The following is a 23,641-nucleotide window of genomic DNA, read 5'->3' as shown; positions in this document are numbered from 1 at the left end:
TTTTTAACCTTGTCTTCATTTTATACTCAATTTTTGTGCAATACGAGTTTAGTTTAACGTTGTAATATTCCAGAAGAAGAATCAAACCCAAACATCCCTTCACTGAGGTGATTCAAGGTGCCCACACACTGGATCCCTGAGACTCGCTTCCTTAGATAACACAAGCGTTCTCTCTGTTCTCGCTTGTTTTTGTTTTTTTCACTCGGGCGGCTAAATCGGACATGCTTTCAGCCTCGGGTGTCAGTTAAGTATGCAAGTAAGTTAATTCAGGTATACACAAATATAGTTACATAGAATATCATACATGGCAGAACATGGGAACAGAACTACACATGTTCCTCTTAATATAATGATAAACAGATCACCTGTCACGAAACTCAGAGGGAAAATTCTTAGGAATCAACCTTGATAATAGACTCAAATTTCAAACACTTGTACAACAAATTTCCAAGAAAATCTCCAAGACCGTAGGCATACTATCGAAGATACGGTACTATGTTCCTGGCCCTATATCACTCGCTCATTTACTCCTATCTCACCTATGGAATCTGTGCATGGGGCTCAACAACAATAAATCATCTCAGGCCATTAATTACCCAACAAAAGACTGCAGTCAGAATAATAAATTCCCCCTCCAGGCAGCATACTCAACCAATATTCAAAGGTTTAAACTTACTCACTGTACAAAACATCCATATTTATTATTGTGCCTACTACATACATAGAACACTAAACTCAGATATAAACCCTCCCCTCAAACTTCTTACCAACCTCAGCAGAACACATGACCATAACACAAGGCACAGATCACTCTTTGATGTTCCTCGTGTCCATCTCACACTATGTAAAAACTCAATGCACATAAAAGGCCCAAAAATCTGGAATTCATTACCTGTGAATACAAAAGAAACACTGTTTATCAATTCAAGACTCTTCTTAAAAACCACTTACTCAACCACAACTGAATAAATATTGAATAACTGTATTTCATAAAAGTGTAACCTGTGACCCTATCAAACTGTTTTTTTAATTACATTATCTAGTAGAATACTCCATTCTCTTGAATGCGCAGTAACTTATCTAATGACCACGTGACCTGTTTCTGCACTTCAAATAGTATATTGATATAGTATATTGATCATTTTGTTATATTATACGTTGTTATGCTACAAATTTGTACAATTATAATGCCTCTTAATTGAAATGTTCAAATTTCATTGCTTAAAATACTCATTTGTACTTCATGTTGTAATTTGTTTACTGTAATTTTTACCACTGAATATATCATTGCTTAGTTAATCTTAAGTTAATTTTAAGCTGCCCATAATGCTCTGCATACAAGGGACTTTCAACATTAACACCCAACTATAATTCCTTGTACAACTATGTATCATGTCCAAATAAAGTATTGTATATGTATAGAGAACCTCGGATAACCCAAAAAAGTCAGAGCTTTCCCTTTCATGCTAAACCCTGCACACTAAACCATCATAGTTAATAGTGTTATTTTACATACTAAACCATTATAGTTGACAGTGTTATTCTTCACACTAAGCCATAATTACTCACGAAATCGTAATGACACGATTGCAAACCACGACTCGCTAGCCGTGAGTTTAATCTGCAGATCCAGTCAGCAGATCCGCTAGGTGGGTGTACGAGAATTTAAGGAAATATTTGTATTGTATAAGGCAGGAGATCTGTAACAATAAGATACGTCAAAGAAAAAAGTGAAGATTGTCTATTGTGAGTGAAGTGTAGAGTGAAAGTTACGTAATAAGACATGCTGCAGTGTTCCTCCCTATGTTCTTATACACGAGTGGAACACAGTGACTAGCTCACTTGTCAACCAGTTAATACTTGACAATTAAAATACGTATGGAACAGTTAGGCATCTTTATTCTGAAACGTTTCGCCTACACAGTAGTCTTCTTCAGTCGAATACAGAGTAGGCAGCAGAAGCAGTAGTTTAAGACGATGATCAGTCCATCACCCTCACCGGTGGCCCGGTGGCCTGGTGGCTAAAGCTCCCGCTTCACACACGGAGGGCCCGGGTTCGATTCCCGACGGGTGGAAACATTTCAACACGTTTCCTTACACCTGTTGTCCTGTTCACCTAGCAGCAAATAGGTACCTGGGTGTTAGTCGACTGGTGTGGGTCGCATCCTGGGGGACAAGATTAAGGACCCCAATGGAAATAAGTTAGACAGTCCTCGATGACGCACTGACTTTCTTGGGTTATCCTGGGTGGCTAACCCTCCGGGGTTAAAAATCCGAACAAAATCTTATCTTAAGACGTAGTTTTGAGCTGGCATTTTACCTGGAAGGGGGGTTGGAAATGAATGGTTGTCCAGAGCAATTGGTATTAATAGCTGGGTGGACAAAGACCAAAAAGAACATTGCAGTACCATTCATCGACAAATGGGACCACATGTTTGCCAGGGATGGGAGTTCATTTTATCAAGGGCTGGGATGAGGGCATTCGCTAACTCAGTGGAGGGAGATGTTAGGCCTTAAATCTAGAACGGTTAGAGGTATGGGATATTGTAGGAAGGTAATGAAATATGATATAATAAAAGTGGGAAGTGTGAGTTTTGGGGATACTGTCGTAGGATGAAGAGGTAGTTATGGGTGAATATTGGAAAACCAGTGACACTAGGTGATAAGGACAACAGTAGAGATAGTGGAGGAGGGACAAAGAGGAAAGAGAAGAGAGGGTTTCTTAATTCATATTATATAAAAAGTCGTAGCGCTAGAAACAAAATGGACGAGTTGAGATTCGTTGCAAGTGTGGGTAACATGACGTATTGCCCGTAACTGAGACGTGGTTTAATATGAAGAATCGGGTCATGCCTGATGAATATCACATTTAGAATTTTAAGTTGTTCCATTTTGATAGAAATAACGGGGAGGAAGGTGGAGTGGCACAATGTCAGAGAACTCATAAATTGCTGCATAAAAACATGTATAAAGACTGAAAGAGCACACTGGGTAGATTTTTTTGTAGGGACATGAAAAATATATTTTAGACGTGACATACCGTCCTCCAAACTTAGATAGGGTCCAAGAAATTAAACTATTAAGGCTACAAGGCACGATAACGTAGAAATTCTAGGTGACTTTAACTTGAGTCAGATTGGTTAGAATTCCTTGACTGGGCTTCTTAAGAGTCAAACGACTTCCTAGAGGTAATTTAAGAATGTTTTTAAAGCAGTTTGTGGCAACACGAACGAGAATAACTTGCTTGATTTAGTTCTGGCAAAGAAGGGCACACATTGTTAATACTCTGGAAATCATAGAAGAACTTGGCACGAGCGACGGTTTAGCGCTTAATTTTGACTATAATAGTAACTGGCACGAGCGACCACAGATCGATTACATTTAACATTGAATCGAACCATACAGGCTCTGGTGGCCTGGTGGTTAACGTTCTCGCTTCACACGGCGAGGGCCTGGGTTCGATTCCCAGCCAGAGTAGAAACATTGGACGTGTTTCTTTCCACCTGTTGTCTATGTTCCCCATCAGTAAAATGGGCACCTGGGTGTTAGTCGACTGGTGTGAGTCGCATCCTGGGACACTGACCTAAGGAGGCCTGGTCACAGACCGGGCCGCGGGGGCGTTGACCCCCGGAACTCTCTCCAGATAAACTCCAGATCTCTCCAGATATACCACGGGCGGGGATAGAACCCGCAATCGTGTCATTACGATTTCGTGAGTCATTGAATCGAAGTATGATAGGAAATATAATTCAGTAAAGATCCCAGGTTTTCGTTTATCAAATTACAATTGGCTTAGAGAACACTAATCATCTGTGGCCCGTGGCCTGGTGGCAAAAGTTCTCACTTCACACGGTGAGGTTCTGGGCTCGATTCCCGGCGAGGGTAGAAGCGTTGGGCGTGTTTCCTTACACCGGTTGTCCATGTTCACCCATCAGTAATAATGGGTACCTGGGTGTTAGTGGACTGGTGTGGGTCGTATCCTGGGACAAAACTGACCTAATTTGCCAGAAATGCTCAGCATAACAAGCGGTTTTCTATATAGTAGTATGTCATTGATGTCAGCTATGGTCTGTATACCTTGTACCTGTAGAAATAAAGATATATTATTAACTATCAATATGACAGTTTTGTAAACACTACACACGCTGACCAGAGAACTTTTATTCCCTACAAAGAAATAAGCTAAAACAGAAATTATCCAAAATGGATGAAAAAGAAACTCAAACATCATTTAGGAGAGAAGGAAGGAATTTATAAGCGTATTAAGAGGTGAGATCCATCTCATAAATCAATATTTTGACATTAAGAGGAAGGTTAAAAAAGAGAAGAAAAAGACTAAACGAGACTATGAAGTTAAAGTTGCTAATTATTCGAAAATTAACCCGAATTTTTTTTTTCAAGTATACGGAACAAAGGTAAGAGGAAAGTTAGGTCAATTAAAACATGGTACGGGCGAGATTGAACTCGCGGTGAGAGTCGTAAAACTCCAGACAAACGCGTTAGCCAGTGGTCAGCTGGCTACAATAACATTCATCTAACTAGATATATTTATACACTATAGGAAGGTTAGCATAGGCACCACTGACCACAAACGCGAGTCAATTATTTCTTATCGGTCACCCCCCCCCCAAAAAAAAAAATATCCCATTAATAAATTATATTCTATAGTGGACCTGAAAAAATGAATTATGTAATATCAATGTCACTAGGATATTACTACTACTATATAGAAAGTCCCTTGTTATGCTCCGCATTTCGGGCAGATTAGGTCAGTGTGCCAGGATGCGACCCACACCAGTCGACTAACACCCAGGTACCCATTTTACTGATGGGGAACATAGACAACAGGTGGAAAGGAACACGTCCAGTGTTTCTACTCTGGCTGGGAATCGAACCCAGGCCCTCGCCGTGTGAAGCAAGATTAAAGCAAAATAAGACCCCTGACCATGATTAATTTTTTTCAAGGGTTCTTATTGAGTGAGAAATTGAATTAACTATGCTTTTAAATATATCTCTTCAGGCAGGTGTAGTGTGTGAGATGTATAAGATGGCTAATTAGTTCCAATTTTTAGAGCGGCCTACAATTTGGGAAGTGCTTATTACCTGGAGTTTACCTGGAGAGAGTTTCGGGGGTCAACGCCCCCGCGGCCCGGTCTGTGACCAGGCCTCCTGGTGGATCAGCGCCTGATCAACCAGGCTGTTGCTGCTGGCTGCACGCAAACCAACGTACGAGCCACAGCCCGGCTGATCAGGAACTGACTTTAGGTGCTTGTCCAGTGCCAGCTTGAAGACTGCCAGGGGTCTGTTGGTAATCCCCCTTATGTATGCTGGGAGGCAGTTGAACAGTCTCGGGCCCCTGACACTTATTGTATGGTCTCTTAACGTGCTAGTGACACCCCTGCTTTTCATTGGGGGGATGGTGCATCGTCTGCCAAGTCTTTTGCTTTCGTAGTGAGTGATTTTCGTGTGCAAGTTCGGTACTAGTCCCTCTAGGATTTTCCAGGTGTATATAATCATGTATCTCTCCCTCCTGCGTTCCAGGGAATAGAGGTTTAGAAACCTCAAGCGCTCCCAGTAATTGAGGTGTTTTATCTCCGTTATGCGCGCCGTGAAAGTTCTCTGTACATTTTCTAGGTCGGCAATTTCACCTGCCTTGAAAGGTGCTGTTAGAGTGCAGCAATATTCCAGCCTAGATAGAACAAGTGACCTGAAGAGTGTCATCATGGGCTTGGCCTCCCTAGTTTTGAAGGTTCTCATTATCCATCCTGTCATTTTTCTAGCAGATGCGATTGATACAATGTTATGGTCCTTGAAGGTGAGATCCTCCGACATAATCACTCCCAGGTCTTTGACGTTGGTGTTTCGCTCTATTTTGTGGCCAGAATTTGTTTTGTACTCTGATGAAGATTTAATTTCCTCATGTTTACCATATCTGAGTAATTGAAATTTCTCATCGTTGAACTTCATATTGTTTTCTGCAGCCCACTGAAAGATTTGGTTGATGTCCGCCTGGAGCCTTGCAGTGTCTGCAATGGAAGACACTGTCATGCAGATTCGGGTGTCATCTGCAAAGGAAGACACGGTGCTGTGGCTGACATCCTTGTCTATGTCGGATATGAGGATGAGGAACAAGATGGGAGCTAGTACTGTGCCTTGTGGAACAGAGCTTTTCACCGTAGCTGCCTCGGACTTTACTCTGTTGACGACTACTCTCTGTGTTCTGTTAGTGAGGAAATTATAGATCCATCGACCGACTTTTCCTGTTATTCCTTTAGCGCGCATTTTGTGCGCTATTACGCCATGGTCACACTTGTCGAAGGCTTTTTCAAAGTCTGTATATATTACATCTGCATTCTTTTTGTCTTCTAGTGCATTTAGGACCTTGTCGTAGTGATCCAGTAGTTGAGACAGACAGGAGCGACCTGTTCTAAACCCATGTTGCCCTGGGTTGTGTAACTGATGGGTTTCTAGATGGGTGGTGATCTTGCTTCTTAGGACCCTTTCAAAGATTTTTATGATATGGGATGTTAGTGCTATTGGTCTGTAGTTCTTTGCTGTTGCTTTACTGCCCCCTTTGTGGAGTGGGGCTATGTCTGTTGTTTTTAGTAACTGAGGGACGACCCCCGTGTCCATGCTCCCTCTCCATAGGATGGAAAAGGCTCGTGATAGGGGCTTCTTGCAGTTCTTGATGAACACAGAGTTCCATGAGTCTGGCCCTGGGGCAGAGTGCATGGGCATGTCATTTATCGCCTGTTCGAAGTCATTTGGCGTCAGGATAACATCGGATAGGCTTGTGTTAATCAAATTTTGTGGCTCTCTCATAAAAAATTCATTTTGATCTTCGACTCTCAGTCTGGTTAGCGGCTTGCTAAAAACTGAGTCATATTGGGACTTGAGTAGCTCACTCATTTCCTTGCTGTCATCTGTGTAGGACCCATCTTGTTTAAGTAGGGGCCCAATACTGGACGTTGTTCTCGATTTTGATTTGGCATAGGAGAAGAAATACTTTGGGTTTCTTTCGATTTCATTTATGGCTTTTAGTTCTTCCCGCGATTTCTGACTCCTAAAGGATTCTTTTAGCTTAAGTTCGATGCTTGCTATTTCTCTGACCAGTGTCTCCCTGCGCATTTCAGATATATTGACCTCTTTTAGCCGCAGATTTTAAACACTAATTTAATTACTTTCTTAATGACTGATTTAGATTTTCATAAGAAGGTTTTAGGTGTCCCAGTGAGCAACACTTGCGTTATTAGGCATCTCTGAAGGGACCTGTAAATGGCTCTCAGAATTTTTTTTCTTATCCTATTACTTTCAACTTTTCGCTTTTATTTCTCTCATAACACGAGAATGCCTCATCCGACAGACTGTAAATCTAGGGCAATATTCTAGGAACAAATGGTATACGCAGATGCCCCATAACCGAAGTTATAAAACCCGTTCACAGCATCCTGGAGTCTCTCAGATAACTTCCAAAACTCTCAGCGGAGTAGCATCTGTCGTTCATGAAAGGCGCCTCCTAATTCCAGGTTAGGCTAGGTAAGGTTCGTCAGGAAACAGGACAAGTGTTTCCTGACGCTGGTCTTAGTCATATGATGACCCGCCGCTGGAGTTTATGGTCATCTGACGGAGGCCTTCCCCTGGCTTACCGGTCCACCCCTTTAAAAATTAATGGTTACGATTATAACCATTTTTACTCGTTTTTATATATAAAATAGTGCGAAATTTTAATAACTGCTGTGAATGGTTCCAATGGTTGATGTTGCTGCCAGGATGGTAACTTCAATATGACTTGAAATATTTTACTCTTCCTCTTGGGGGATTTAAGTGCATTTTAAACTCACAATTTGATTATTCTATAGTAGAGGAACTAAGTCGAAAACATAGTTGATGTTGGGTGAGGGAAGAACAGTGAGGTGCAGGAAGGAGGGAGGGTAGTGAGGTGCAGGAAGGAGGGAGGGTAGTGAGGTGCAGGAAGGAGGGAGGGTAGTGAGGTGCAGGAAGGAGGGAGGGTAGTGAGGTGCAGGAAGGAGGGAGGGTAGTGAGGTGCAGGAAGGAGGGAGGGTAGTGAGGTGCAGGAAGGAGGGAGGGTAGTGAGGTGCAGGAAGGAGGGAGGGTAGTGAGGTGCAGGAAGGAGGGAGGGTAGTGAGGTGCAGGACGGAGGGAGGGTAGTGAGGTGCAGGAAGGAGGGAGGGTAGTGAGGTGCAGGAAGGAGGGAGGGTAGTGAGGTGCAGGAAGGAGGGAGGGTAGTGAGGTGCAGGGAGGAGGGAGGGTAGTGAGGTGCAGGAAGGAGGGAGGGTAGTGAGGTGCAGGAAGGAGGGAGGGTAGTGAGGTGCAGGAAGGAGGGAGGGTAGTGAGGTGCAGGAAGGAGGGAGGGTAGTACGGTGCAGGAAGGAGGGAGGGTAGTGAGGTGCAGGAAGGAGGGAGGGTAGTGAGGTGCAGGAAGGAGGGAGGGTAGTGAAGTGCAGGAAGGAGGGAGGGTAGTGAGGTGCAGGGAGGAGGGAGGGTAGTGAGGTGCAGGAAGGAGGGAGGGTAGTGAGGTGCAGGAAGGAGGGAGGGTAGTGAGGTGCAGGAAGGAGGGAGGGTAGTGAGGTGCAGGAAGGAGGGAGGGTAGTGAGGTGCAGGAAGGAAGGAAGACAGGGTAGTAAGGTGGTGAAAGTGGTGTAGCATGGATGGGGTGGTGTATGAGAGTTTAAAACAGTTTAATATGTTTATTATGCACCCCATACCCATCCTGTGGGCGGTAGTCAAAAGATTACAGAGGTACATAATGGGTCCAGGGACTGGACTCCAAAGTTTTGATAGCTGAGCAAGTTACAGAGGTAATGAACTCACAATTACAAAGATAATGAACTCACAATATACAAAGGTTATGAACTCACAATTTACAAAGGTAATGAACTCCAGGTAGGTCTGGTCACAATCATAACAAGTTACAAAGGTATTTACAGATTACAGAGGTACGTAATGGGTCCAGGGACTGGGCTCCCAAAGTTTTGATAGCTGAACTAGGTACAAAAGTAATGAACTCACAAGTTACAAAGGTAATGAATCCTGTAAGAACGGTTACATACGTTTATACATGGCTACAATCATGAACAAATTATAGAGTAATGAGCAATTCACACGGTAGAGGGCGGTGCATTTGGAAAGTGTTGGCGTATGATGGTGGTTTTGAAGAACTGGGGTAGTGGTGGCAGTGATGTGATGGTGGTGGCAGTGATGTGATGGTGGTGGCAGTGATAGTTCTGGAGAGTGGTGGTAGCAGAGCAACAATTAGTCTGGGTGTAGGAGTAACATCATAAAATCTTGTGCAGTGTTACAACCACTGTTATATCATCTGTCACACTCTCCACTCCCTCGTAATGTGTGTGATGAATGGTTTGAAAAACCGACATGTTGAAGATTGAGACACTTATGCAGCATATGGGAATCTTTATTCAGGAAACGTTTCGCCACGCAGTGGCTTCATCAGTCCAATACAAAGAGGAAGGCGTAAGGAGAGGAGGAGAATGAGGTAATCAGTCCCTCAACCTGGAGTCGATGTGTTCAGTCCATCAATCTTGTAGAATGTACAGCATAGGGCCGTAGACGTGGCTTATATACTGTAGTGAGGTGACGTGAAGCAGTTGGAGGCGGGGTCATAGTGGTACCATCCACTAGTCGAAGTAGGTCTTCGTCCAAAGGTTGAACAAGTGTTGAAGAATTCTTTGTAACAAGATCCCATGATGCTGCTGTGTCTGACAGTTGTGATGAATGGTTTGAAAAACCGACATGTTGAAGATTGAGACACTTATGCAGCATATGGGAATCTTTATTCAGGAAACGTTTCGCCACGCAGTGGCTTCATCAGTCCAATACAAAGAGGAAGGCGTAAGGAGAGGAGGAGAATGAGGTAATCAGTCCCTCAACCTGGAGTCGATGTGTTCAGTCCATCAATCTTGTAGAATGTACAGCATAGGGCCGTAGACGTGGCTTATATACTGTAGTGAGGTGACGTGAAGCAGTTGGAGGCGGGGTCATAGTGGTACCATCCACTAGTCGAAGTAGGTCTTCGTCCAAAGGTTGAACAAGTGTTGAAGAATTCTTTGTAACAAGATCCCATGATGCTGCTGTGTCTGACAGTTGTGATGAATGGTTTGAAAAACCGACATGTTGAAGATTGAGACACTTATGCAGCATATGGGAATCTTTATTCAGGAAACGTTTCGCCACGCAGTGGCTTCATCAGTCCAATACAAAGAGGAAGGCGTAAGGAGAGGAGGAGAATGAGGTAATCAGTCCCTCAACCTGGAGTCGATGTGTTCAGTCCATCAATCTTGTAGAATGTACAGCATAGGGCCGTAGACGTGAGAGGGAACATCACTCCCTCGTAATGTTCCCTCTCACTCTTTACCTTACACACACACACACACACACACACACACACACACACACATAACTCCAGTGTCATTCATTGTTTACTGAAGTAAATTTTGGGATCATCGCCTCTTTTACTTTGGTTTTGAATACACAACAAAAGAAGAATGTTGACCTCATGAAACCATATTTATAACAGCCATCGTCACTGTGATAATCTTGGTGGGACAGCACAAACTACCTTTTATAAAACCAGCTGGAAAATCCAGAATATGGATCATCAATTTCTACACTGGACGCGAAGAGAAGAAATCAAGAATATGTATTAATGTAATAATAATAATAATCTATTTCTAAAAGGTACGTTATAAAATTGATATAGGAATAATTGACATTATTGGCATACTTATAGAAAGTCCCTGGTTATGCAGAGCATTTCTGGCACCCTTAAAATTAATTTTTTTTAACCACCGGCATGATTATTTAGTTAAGTTGATTTCCGTGAATGCTAGAGATTCCTGTCTGACAGTTTGGTTTATGATTATGACTTTTTGGATTGTTTTGCTAAAACAGTTTGTTATAACGTAATTAGTAGCTGATCTCCCACCCAGTAACAGTGTGCAGGTCTGGTACAGTGTGTGGGATCCTCACCTAGCAGTAGTGTGCAGGTCTGGTACACTGTGTGGGATCCCCTCCTAGCAGTAGTGTGCAGGTCTGGAACACTGTGTGGGATCCTCACCTAGCAATAGTCTGCAGGTCTGGTACAATGTGTGGGCTAGAAGAAGATAAATTGGGCTAGAAGAAGATAAATCTGGGCTAGAAGAAGATAAATTATGTAACATCAGTCACTAGTGAGATGGTTGTGAAGCAGATAGACAGACTGAAGCAAAATAAGTTGCCGGGTCCTGATGAGGTTTTTTCAAGGGTTCTTAAGGAATGCAAAATGGAACTCTGTGAACCATTAACTAATATTTTTAATTTATCTCTTCAAACAGGTGTAGTGTCTGATATGTGGAAGATGGCTAATGTAACTCCTATTTTTAAAACAGGGGACAAGTCGTTACCGTCAAATTACCGCCCAATAAGCCTGACCTCAATTGTAGACAAATTACTAGTCAATTATAACTGAGATTATAAGAAGCCATCTCGATAAGCATAGCTTGATTAATGATACTCAGCATGGGTTCACAAGAGGCCGGTCTTGTCTAACTAATTTATTAACTTTCTTCAGTAAAGCTTTTGAGGCTGTTGACCACAATAAAGAATTTGATATTATTTACTTAGATTTTAGTAAGGCTTTTGATAGAGTTCCGCACCATAGACTGTTAAAGAAAGTGGCAGCTCATGGCATTGGGGGAAAAGTGCTCTCGTGGATCGAGTCATGGCTCACTGACAGGAAGCAGAGTGTGTCCATAAATGGGGTTAAATCCGAGTGGGGATCTGTAACAAGTGGCGTTCCACAGGGATCAGTCTTGGGCCCGTTGTTGTTTATAATATATATCAATGATCTTGATGAGGGAATTACTAGTGATATGAGCAAATTCGCCGATGACACAAAGATAGGTAGGATAATTGATTCAAACGTAGATGTTATGGAACTTCAGGAGGATTTAAACAAACTCTATTCTTGGTCAGAAAAGTGGCAGATGCAGTTCAATGTAGATAAATGCAAGGTTCTGAAGCTTGGGAGTGCCCATAACCCTAGTACTTATAAGTTAAATGATGTAGAACTTAGCCATACAGATTGCGAAAAGGACTTGGGGGTTATGGTGAGCAGCAACCTTAAACCAAGACAGCAATGCCTAAGCGTACGTAATAAGGCAAATAGATTACTGGGATTTATATCAAGAAGTGTAAGCAACAGAAGTCCAGAGGTCATACTGCAGCTTTATACATCATTAGTAAGGCCTCACCTAGATTATGCAGCTCAGTTCTGGTCTCCGTATTACAAAATGGACATAAATTCGTTAGAAAACATTCAGCGTAGGATGACTAAATTAATACATAGCATTAGAAATCTTCCTTATGAAGAAAGATTGAAGACTCTTAAGTTACATTCACTTGTTAGACGAAGAATGAGGGGAGACCTGATCGAAGTGTATAAGTGGAAGATAGGTATTAATAAAGGGGATATTAATAGGGTCTTGAGGATGTCTCTCCAAGAGAGAACCCGCAGTAATGGATTTAAATTAGATAAGTTTAGATTTAGAAGGGACATAGGAAAGTATTGGTTTGGAAATAGGGTAGTTGATGAGTGGAACAGTCTACCTAGTTGGGTTATTGAGGCTGGGACTTTGGGTAGTTTCAAATCTAGGTTGGATAAGTACATGAGTGGGAGGGGTTGGATTTGAGTGGGACTTTCACATCAGAGCTTATTTCTTGGGTGGCATTGAAAATTGGGTTGGGCAAATGTTTTGTTAGTGGGATGAATTGTAAAGGACCTGCCTAGTATGGGCCAGCAGGCCTCCTGCAGTGTTCCTCCTTTCTTATGTTCTTATGTTCTTATTCCCACCTAGCAATAGTTTGCAGGTCTGGTACACTGTGTGGGATCCTCACCTAGCAGTAGTGTGCAGGTCTGGTACACTGTGTGGGATCCCCTCCTAGCAGTAGTGTGCAGGTCTGGAACACTGTGGGATCCTCACCTATCAATAGTCTGCAGGTCTGGAACACTGTGTGGGATCCCCACCTAGCAATAGTCTGCAGGTCTGGTACAATGTGTGGGATCCCCACCTAGCAATAGTTTGCAGGTCTGGTAACTGTGTGGGATCCTCACTTAGACATCAACCAAATCTTTCAATGGGCTGCAGAAAACAATATGAAGTTCAACGATGAGAAATTTCAATTACTCCGATATGGTAAACACGAGGAAATTAAAACTTCTTCAGAGTACAAAACAAATTCCGGCCACAAAATAGAGCGAAAAACCAACGTCAAAGACCTGGGAGTGATCCTATCGAAGGATCTCACCTTCAAGGACCATAACATTGAATCAATCGCATCTGCTAGAAAAATGACAGGATGGATAATGAGAACCTTCAAAACTAGGAATGCCAAGCCCATGATGACACTCTTCAGGTCGTTTGTTCTATCTAGGCTGGAACATTGCTGCACACTAACAGCACCTTTCAAGGCAGGTGAAATTGCTGACCTAGAAAATGTACAGAGAACCTTCACGGCGCGCATAACGGAGATAAAACACCTCAATTACTGGGAGCGCTTGAAGTTCCTGAACCTGTACTCTCTGGAACGCAGGAGGGAGAGATACATGATTATATACACCTGGAAAATCCTAGAGGGACTAGTACCGAACTTGCACACGAAAATCACTCACAACGAAAGCAAAAGACTCGGCAGACGATGTAACATCACCCCAATGAAAAGCAGAGGTGCCACTAACACGTTAAGAGACAATACAATAAGTGTCAGGGGCCCGAGACTGTCCAACTGCCTCACAGCATACATAAGGGGGATTACCAATAGACCCCTGGCTGTCTTCAAGCAGGCACTGAATAAGTACCTTAAGTAGGTACCTGACCAGCCGGGCTGTGGCTAGTACGTTGGCTTGCCTGCAGCCAGCAGTAACAGCCTGGTTGATCAGGCTCTGATCCACCATGAGGCCTGGCCACAGACCGGGCCGCGGGGGCGATGACCCCCGGAACTCTCTCCACGTAAACTCCAGGTAGCAATAGTTTGCAGGTCTGGTACACTGTGTGGGATCCCCTCCTAGCTAACAGAGGGAAAATTCTTAGGAATCCACCTTGATAATAGACTCAAATTTCATACACATATACAACAAATTTCTAAGAAAATTTCCAAGACTGTAGGCATACTATCGAAGATACGGTACTATGTTCCACAGTCAGCCCTCCTGGCCCTTTATCACTCTCTTATTTACCCCTATCTCACCTATGGAATTTGTGCATGGGGCTCAACAACAATTAACCATCTCAGACCACTAATTACCCAACAAAAGGCTGCAGTTAGAATGATAACAAATTCTCACTACAGGCAACACACTCCACCAATATTCAAAACACTCAACCTACTCACCATACAAAACATCCATACTTATTACTGCACCTATTACATACATAGAACACTTAACTCTGATATTAACCCTCCCCTCAAACATCTCCTTGCCAACCTCAACAGAACACATGACCATAACACAAGGCACAGATCACTCTTTGATGTTCCTCGTGTCCATCTCACGCTATGCAAAAACTCAATGCACATAAAAGGCCCTAAAATCTGGAATTCATTACCTGTAAATATAAAAGAAACACTACCTGTTTATAAATTCAAGTCTCTTCTCAAAGATCACTTACTCACTCAAAACCAAATAAATACTGAATAACTGAACCTTATAAATTGTATATCCTATATGTTACTCACAATCATATCACACAAATGTTAAACCTAGGACCCAATCTAACTTTGTTATTTTTTTAAATACACTACCTAACAGAATACTCCATTCGATTGAATGTACAGCAATGCATGCAACCATATGACCTGTCTTTGTAATACTCATTTGTGCTTTATAGTTATCTGTTTACAATAATGTTTTATCACTGATTTCATCATTGCTTAGTTAATCTTAAGTTAATTTTAAGCCAGCCCATAATGCTATGCATATAAGTGGCTTTGGCATGCTGCTCTTACCTGTATTTTTTTTTGTACCTCTGTATGTATGCTAAAATTACTAAATAAATAAATAAATAAAAAATAGTTTGCAGATCTGGTACACTGTGTGGGATCCCCTCCTAGCAATAGTTTGCAGGTCTGGTACACTGTGTGGGATCCCCACCTAGCAATAGTTTGTAGGCCTGGCACACTGTGTGGGATCCCCACCTAGCAATAGTTTGCAGGTCTGGTACACTGTGTGGGATCCCCACCTAGCAACAGTTTGCAGGTCTGGTACACTGTGTGGGATCCCCACCTAGCAATAGTTTGTAGGCCTGGCACACTGTGTGGGATCCCCACCTAGCAATAGTTTGCAGGTCTGGTACACTGTGTGGGATCCCCACCTAGCAACAGTTTGCAGGTCTGGTACGCTGTGTGGGATCCCCACCTAGCAATAGCCTGTAGGTCCAGTTGACCAGCGTCACTTTCCCGTGTGTTGATATATCTAGGCCAGAGCGTGAGCCGCCATGTGACTCTGTTTACATGGCATCTTAGTCCATTTTCATAGTGTCTCCTCGTTAGTGGTTATCTCTCTCTCTCTCTCTCTCTCTCTCTCTCTCTCTCACACACACACACACACACACACACACACACACACACACACACACACACGAAGCTCTTATAAAGCCACATCAGGAGGAAAACAACAGTCAACGACCAGGTAATCAGGCTAAGAAAGGAAGGAGGAGAGACAAGAAATGACCGTGAAGTATGTGAGGAACTCAACAAGAGATTCAGAGAAGTGTTCACAGAGGAGACAGAAGGTGCTCCAGAAAGACGGAGAGGTGGGGCACACCACCAAGTGCTGGACACAGTACACACAACCAGATAACATCTCTCCATGGGTCCTGAGAGAGGGAGCAGAGGCGCTATGTGTACCCCTAACAACAATATTCAATACATCTATGGAAACGGGGAGATTGCGTGAGGCATGGAAGACAGCAAATACAGTCCCAATCTTTAAAAAAGGAGACAGACATGAAGCACTAAACTACAGACTAGTGTCACTAACATGTATAGTATGCGAAGTCATGGAGAAGATTATCAGGAGAAGAGTGGTGGAACACCTAGAAAGGAATGATCTCATCAACAGCAACCAACATGGTTTCAGGGACGAGAAATCCTGTCACAAACCTACTGGAGTTCTATGACATTGTGACAGCAGAAAGACAAAGAGAGGGGTAGATGGACTGCATTTTCTTGGACTGCAAGAAGGCGTTTGACACAGTTCCACACAAGAGATTAGTGCAAAAACTGGAGGACCAAGCAGGGATAACAGGGAAGGCACTACAATGGATCAGGGAATACTTGTCTGGAAGACAGCAGCGAGTCATGGTAAGTGGCGAAGTGTCAGAGTGGGCGCCTGTGACCAGCGGGGTCCCACAGGGGTCAGTCCTAGGACCAGTGCTGTTTCTGGTATTTGTGAACGACATGACGGAAGGAATAGACTCCGAAGTGTCCCTGTTTGCAGATGACGTGAAGTTGATGAGAAGAATTCATTCGATCGAAGACCAGGCAGAACTACAAAGGGATCTCGATAAGCTGCAGACCTGGTCCAGCAATTGGCTCCTGGAGTTCAACCCCACCAAGTGCAAAGTCATGAAGATTGGGGAAGGGCAAAGAAGACCGCAGACGGAGTACAGTCTAGGGGGCCAGAGACTACAAACCTCATTCAAGGAAAAAGATCTTGGGGTGAGTATAACACCAGGCACATCTGAAGTGCACATCAACCAAAGAACTGCTGCAGCATATGGGCGCCTAGCAAACCTCAGAACGGCTTTCCGACATCTTAATAAAGAATCGTTCAGGACCCTGTACACCATCTACGTTAGGCCCATATTGGAGTATGCGGCACCAGTTTGGAACCCACACCTAGCCAAGCACGTAAAGAAACTAGAGAAAGTGCAAAGGATTTCAACAAGACTAGTCCCAGAGCTAAGAGGTATGTCCTACGAGGATAGGTTAAGGAAAATCAACCTGACGGCACTGGAGGACAGGAGAGATGGGGGGGACATGATAACGACATACAAAATACTGAGAGGAATTGAAAGGGTGGACAAAGACAGGATGTTCCAGAGATCTGACACAGCAACAAGGGGACACAGTTGGAAGTTGAAGACACAGATGAAGCACAGGGATGTTAGGAAGTATTTCTTCAGCCACAGAGTAGTCAGGAAGTGGAATAGTTTGGAAGCGATGTAGTGGAGGCAGATTCCATGCATAGCTTTAAGCAGAGGTATGATAGGAGCTTGGACTCGACCCCTGGAACCTGAATTAGGTGAGCACAACTAGGCGAGTACGAGCTGAAGCCAAAATACGGGCCCGAGAATTCGAAGTAAATATGCTGAAGTGGGTTAAGGTGCCAGTGCCCAGAGGGGATGTGACATCTGGAGCAGGTACATCCCTTTTAAAAGAAGGGTCGAAAGGAAAAGGAGACACGACTTATATTAAGGCCCTATCAGGCCACCAGGCAAGACCGAGGAACGAAGGGGGTGAGTTGTTGGGAAGAGGGACAGCAGTAAGTGAAGAGGGTGCGGGTAGAGGTGACAGGTTCCATTCAGAGGCACGACCAGGCCGCCAAGACTTACAGGAAATTATAAGGGAGACAATGGCTATGTACAAACAGGACCCAGAGACATGGAGAGAAAGGCAATGGGAGGAGGAGAAGGAGAGATCAATCTTTATTCATGGGCTTCAGGAGAGTGAAGGGAGGACTAATAATAAAAGACGGAAGAAAGAAAAAATACAAGAGATTGAAAACATCAAATGCATAGGCGAGGATATGACTAAGATAGTAAATTTTCAGAGAATAGGGGAGGGGGGGGTACTCGAAGGGAAGAAAATGGCCGGTCAAATTTATTCAGAAGACAGTAACGGTGAGGAACAGAATCCTACAGGACAAACCACCGCTGAAGGAATCATCAACATACAGAAGGGTGTTCATAGACCGCGACAGAATGAGAACGGAAAGACAGCAGCTGAGGGAGAGGACACAGAAACGAAAGAGGCTAGAAAGAGGGACAAGGATAAAATCAGCAGGAAACAACCAGAGCCAGGCAGAGCAACATGCGCAAACACCCACAAAACCACACTCAGAACCCAACGGCCAAACATACTATCCCAATACAAACCACACTCCACACTTGTAGCCCCTACTCCACAGTATGCAGTTGAATCCCATAGCACCCTGCCAGGTCCCCCACTCCCTCAACTCCCCCAGAATACAGTGTTGGAGAGGAAACTGAAGGTATGGTACACCAATACTGATGGAATAACGAATAAGTGGGAGGAGTGGCACGAAAGAATCAGATGCATCACCAAATATCATAAATCTTACAGAAACCAAGTTCACAGGAATAATAACAGATGCCATCTTTCCAAGTGGATGCCAAATCCTGTGGAAAGACAGAGGGAACAGAGGGAAGGAGGAGCGGCACTGCTTGTCAAAATCTAATGGGATTTTGAGGAGCTGGAGAGAGGAGACAGAAGCATGAGACTACATAATAGAACACTTCAATTGGGAGGTCCCATGGTGGTAATTGCGGTGATGTATAACCTGCCACAGAATAACAGAAGGCCAAGGCAAGAATATAACGAGAGTAACAGAGCGATGGTTGACAGACTGGCTGAAGTGGCCAGAAGGGCTCATGGGGACAGGGCAAAGCTACTGATTTGGGTGACTGCAGTCATAAAAAAATTGACTGGACAAATCTGGAGCTACATGGGGGCCCAGAAAAGTGGAGGGCTAAGATGATGGAGGTGGTACCGAAATCGACAAGGTGGAGAGAAACAAGATGTTCCAGAGATGGGACACAGCAACAATGGGTCACAATTGGAAGTTGAAGACTCAGATGAATCACAGGGACGTATTTCTTCAATCAGAGTTGTCAGGAAGTGGAATAGTCTGGGAAGTGATGTAGTGGAGGCAGGATTCATACATAGCTTTAAGAAGAGGTATGATGAAGCTCATGGAGCAGGAAGAGTGACCTAGTAGTAGCGACCAGTAAAGAGGCGGGGCCAGGAGCTGTGAATCGACCCCTGCAACGACAATTAGACGAGTACAATTAGGTGAGCACACACACACACACATACATCTTAATGAGGAGTCATTCAGGACCCTGTACACTGTGTACATTAGGCCTATACTGGAGTATGCAGCGCCAGTTGGGAACCCTCACCTAGCCAAGCATGTAAGGAAAATAGAGAAAGTGCAAAGGTTTGCAACAAGACTAGTCCCGGAGCTCAGGGGTATGTCCTGCGAGGAGAGGTTAAGGGAAATCAACCTGACGACACTGGAAGACAGGAGAGATATGGGGGATATGATAACGACATATAAAATACTGAGAGGAATAGACAAGGTGGACAGAGACAGAGCGTTCCAGAGATGGGACACAACAAGGGGTCACAGTTGGAAGTTGAAGACTCAGATGAACCACAGGGATGTTAGGAAGTATTTCTTCAGTCAGAGTTGTCAGGAAGTGGAATAGTCTGGGAAGTGATGTAGTGGAGGAAATATCTATACATAGCTTTAAGAAGAGGTATAAAACTCAGAGAGGGTAGAGTGAGTAGCGGCCAGTGAAGAGGCGGGGCCAGGAGCTGAGAATCGACCCCTGCAACCACATCTAGGTGAGTACAACTAGGTGAGTACACACACTGTCTCTGTCTGTCTCTGTCTCTGGGATACACATGGTAGGGGGTTGTTAACATTGAGAGAAAAACTGGCAGGCAGTAATGGAAAATTATATGACATGTCAAAGACGAACTAGCTCGACTTGACCCAATGTTCACTTCAGGTCCCTGGCTGCCTTCAAGAGGGAGCTGGACAGATACTTAAAGTCGGTGCCGGATCAGCCGGGCTGTGGTTCATACGTTGGACTACGTACGGTCAGCAGTAACAGCCTGGTTGATCAGGCCCTGATCCAGTGGGAGGCCTGGTCGTGGACCGGGCCGCGGGGGCGTTGATCCCCGGAATACCCTACAGGTAGATTCCAAGTGAATCTTACACAAGCGAAAATGAATACGGGATACCACTAGGGGCTAGCGACCACACAGTGCCAAACTTCGAATGTGTGGTAGACTATTCAGAAGAGGAGACTCAGCAAGGATGGTAAATTTTCTGAATGACGTCCAGTGAGGCAAGAAATTGTCCAGACAACACAGATGATGATGGAGGGACTTGCCATCAAAATGTATGGGAAAGAGAAATATACAGAAAAGTCGGACAGAATAACATGGATAAGAAGTGAAGCAAAGTCAGTTTGAGAATGGCATAGCAGATAAGGCTGAAGAAAAACCTGAACAACTAAACAGCCGCATAAGAAGGAAGATGAGCATAAAAGACCAGGGAAGAAGCATAGGAGGGAGAAGTACTGAAAGACAAAGAGAGAGAGAGAGAGAGAGAGAGAGAGAGAGAGAGAGAGAGGTTTACGAGGTATGCGAAAGATGCAAAGTGATATTTGTTTAAGAAATAAAGAAGGTGCCAGGAAGCAGCGGTGGAAAGGTTAACCAAAAGAAATGCAAGAGTTCACGTATCAAAGACCGAGGAACAAGGCCTCGCAAGGATTATCGGGAGTACATCTTGGCATATATTTACAATTTGTTTCATCTTTTGCAAGTCAGTTTAAGATTCTGCGTAAACAGAAGAGTGGAAGGGGACTTGAACTGTGGTCCTGGCATGTAGGAAGTAAATTTATTCAGGTATGCACAAATTCAGTTACATAGATTATCATACATAGCAGCATATGTGTAGAGAACCTGGGATAACCCAAAAACAGTCAAAGTGGCTTATTTACAATGGGGTCCAGTGCTATACCACTGAGCATGAAGCTTTCATGGGAACATTCCATAGACAGCACTGTAATGACATGTCTGCATCCGTAGCCACGATCTGTGACCCATCTGTTTCTTCCCACAGCCCCAGAAGCTTTCACGGTACTTTTGTTCACTTAGCCTTCAAAGCTATGTACTCCAAAAAAAAAAAATCATACTGGAAGACTGTCAATGGATAAACAGATGTATGTAAACTAGCAACAGTCGTGACACGTCGCAGGCCCTGATCAAGTCTTTGGGCCTGGTACGTGCCAGGACTGCTGAAAGTTTACATACATCTGTTTATCCATTGACAGTCTTCCAGTACGATATATCTTGAGTTTATGGACTATATGGAGAAAAACTAACGTGAAGGACTTACAACTGATAATGTCAGAGGATCTCACCTTCAGGGACCACAAAAGTCATTGTCACAACTGCGAGGAAACTTATGTGGTGAATAATGAGAACCTTCAAAACCAGGAAAAAACAAGCCATTGACGCTCCTCTTTACGTCACTTGTTCTCTCTCTTCAGGAGTACTGCTGTACACCTACAACCCATTTCAAGGCAAGAGAAATAGCAGATCTGGAAAATGTACCAGAACTTTCACTGCATGTATAAGTTCAGTACAGCACTTCGGTTACTGGGACCGTTTAAAATCTTGTAGCTATTTCGTGGAGCGATGCGAGACAAGTACTTCATAATTTTCATCTGGAAAATCCTTGAAGGTGCAGTGAGTACACTGAGAGAGAAAACAGTAAGAGTGAGGGGCACAAGGATGTTCAACAGCCTCCCGTTATACTTAAGTATTTTACTACATATAAACCATACAATAACCAAAATCTGTAAACCCTGCATTGTAATCCTTATAGAGAATAAACTTTGATTTGATTTGAAGAAAGATTACCAATGAACCCCCGTCTGGGCTGGGCAGAGGTGACGTGTGGCAACCCAGAAGTAGTAAACAAGAGGAGAGATGGCAAGAATGAATTAACAGAACCTCTAACGACCGTGGTGAGTCGATGACAAAATTACGTAGCAGTATTTTCCATATATCTTGAACGCTGTAATAAATTAACTATCGTTCGGACGTCACATCCAAAAATCATAAAATCATAAAAAAATAATTTTAAAAGGTGACCTGATATAAGGTAAAAAAGTCTTGATGACAGGTCAGTAACCGTCATATGTCGGTCATATCCCCTCACCCGTGACATAATTCTGATGGAAGGTTTGTGTTTACACCCACATGTTGAGAGAAACAGGAAGATGAGGAGAGAGAGGCACATTTTACATATTACTGAGTGAGGTGATACCTCCCTCAGGTATCACGCAAGTCAAGCGATACCTCAGTTTCACATTAAATCGCCCAATTAACAATTAGAAACAAAGAGAAAGTGTGAATAGAGAACATAGAGAGAATGTATGGTACTCATGGAAGATATAGCAATAAAACACTATATATATATATATATATGTCGTGCCGAATAGGCAGAACTTGCGATCTTGGCTTAAATAGCAACGCTCATCTTGCCATATAGGACAAGTGAAAATTTGTGTATGCAATAATTTCGCCAAAATCATTCTGAACCTAACGAAAAAAATATATTTGATTTTGTTTAGTACTAAATTATTGTAAACGTATTTAAAATATATTTAGTTGGGTTAGGGTAAAATAAATTGTTCTTGTTATAATAAGGTTACGTAAGTTTTCTAAGATTCTTTTGGTGCAAAATTAAAAATTTTTACATTAACATTAATGAAAAAAATATATCTTTAAACGTATAAGAGAAAATTTCAGAAAGGACTTAATTTTAAATGAGTTCTTGCTAATTGACCAGTTTTACATATTCGGCACGACATTATATTATATATATATATATATATATATATATTATATATATATATATATATATATATATTGTGTATATATATATATATATATATATATATATATATATATATATATATATATATATATATATATATATATACACACACGTACGTTTGTGTAATGTGAAAGACAGGAATACACATACAAACATACACAGAGACAGTTTATTGTTCCTATGTAAATATCGGTTCCTGATTCTCATCAACACATATTTATTACACTTTTTTTCTGACACATCTGTGAATGTAGTTGAAAATTGTGGACACTCAGTTGTGCTTGTGGCTAATTTAGCAGATGTTGGAGCCGGTGAGGTGGAGCCATTCACTGAGTGTGGTCAGACACTCATTATCTTCCGTCTTCACCTCCTCCTAAACTCCTCTACTTTCTTAACTCACTAGTTTTTATTTCTCTTAAATTTAGCAAAATCGAATACGTCCTCATTGGGCTGCTAACCTAATTCTGTATTGTAGTTACACAGAGGGAACAGATTCTGTTTCTACGTTACATTTCATCAGACAGGAGAGAGGTACATGCATAGTGTTGACATCTGTCAGTCTGAACGATGTGGATGATGTCCAGTATTCCAGCAAGGGTTCACCAGCTGTGGCTGCTTCAAAGTTTTCTTCCTAGCAGAGCTGGAGTTACTATCACTTGGAAATTAAATCTCTCAGGATAGTTTATCACCCTACACACCATGATTTAGGTGTCCCACACTGGTTTTCGTGTCCCACACTGGTTTTCGTGTCCCCCCACCACACTGGTTTTAGTGTCCCCCCACCACACTGGTCGTAGTATCGCACACTGCTTTATGCAATTAGTTTTTTTAAATTATTGTTCAGCATTTATTTTTTTTGTCTTGCTCTCTGTAGTTAGTATGATTTTTGAAGTTAATTGA

General features: G+C 42.9%; 1 protein-coding gene across 4 annotated transcripts in view; it reads left to right on the top strand.

Moving 5' to 3' along the window:
• LOC128689174 (uncharacterized) overlaps positions 1-23,641 on the top strand; it is a 183,559-nt gene that overhangs the window by 953 nt on the left and 158,965 nt on the right. The gene's annotated exons all lie outside the window — the stretch shown is intronic.

This window comes from Cherax quadricarinatus, chromosome 21, assembly GCF_038502225.1.
Source record: "Cherax quadricarinatus isolate ZL_2023a chromosome 21, ASM3850222v1, whole genome shotgun sequence".
In the NCBI taxonomy this organism is placed as follows: domain Eukaryota; kingdom Metazoa; phylum Arthropoda; class Malacostraca; order Decapoda; family Parastacidae; genus Cherax; species Cherax quadricarinatus.
Note: the sequence above shows the minus strand (reverse complement) of the source record. Positions and strands in the feature narration are given on the sequence as shown.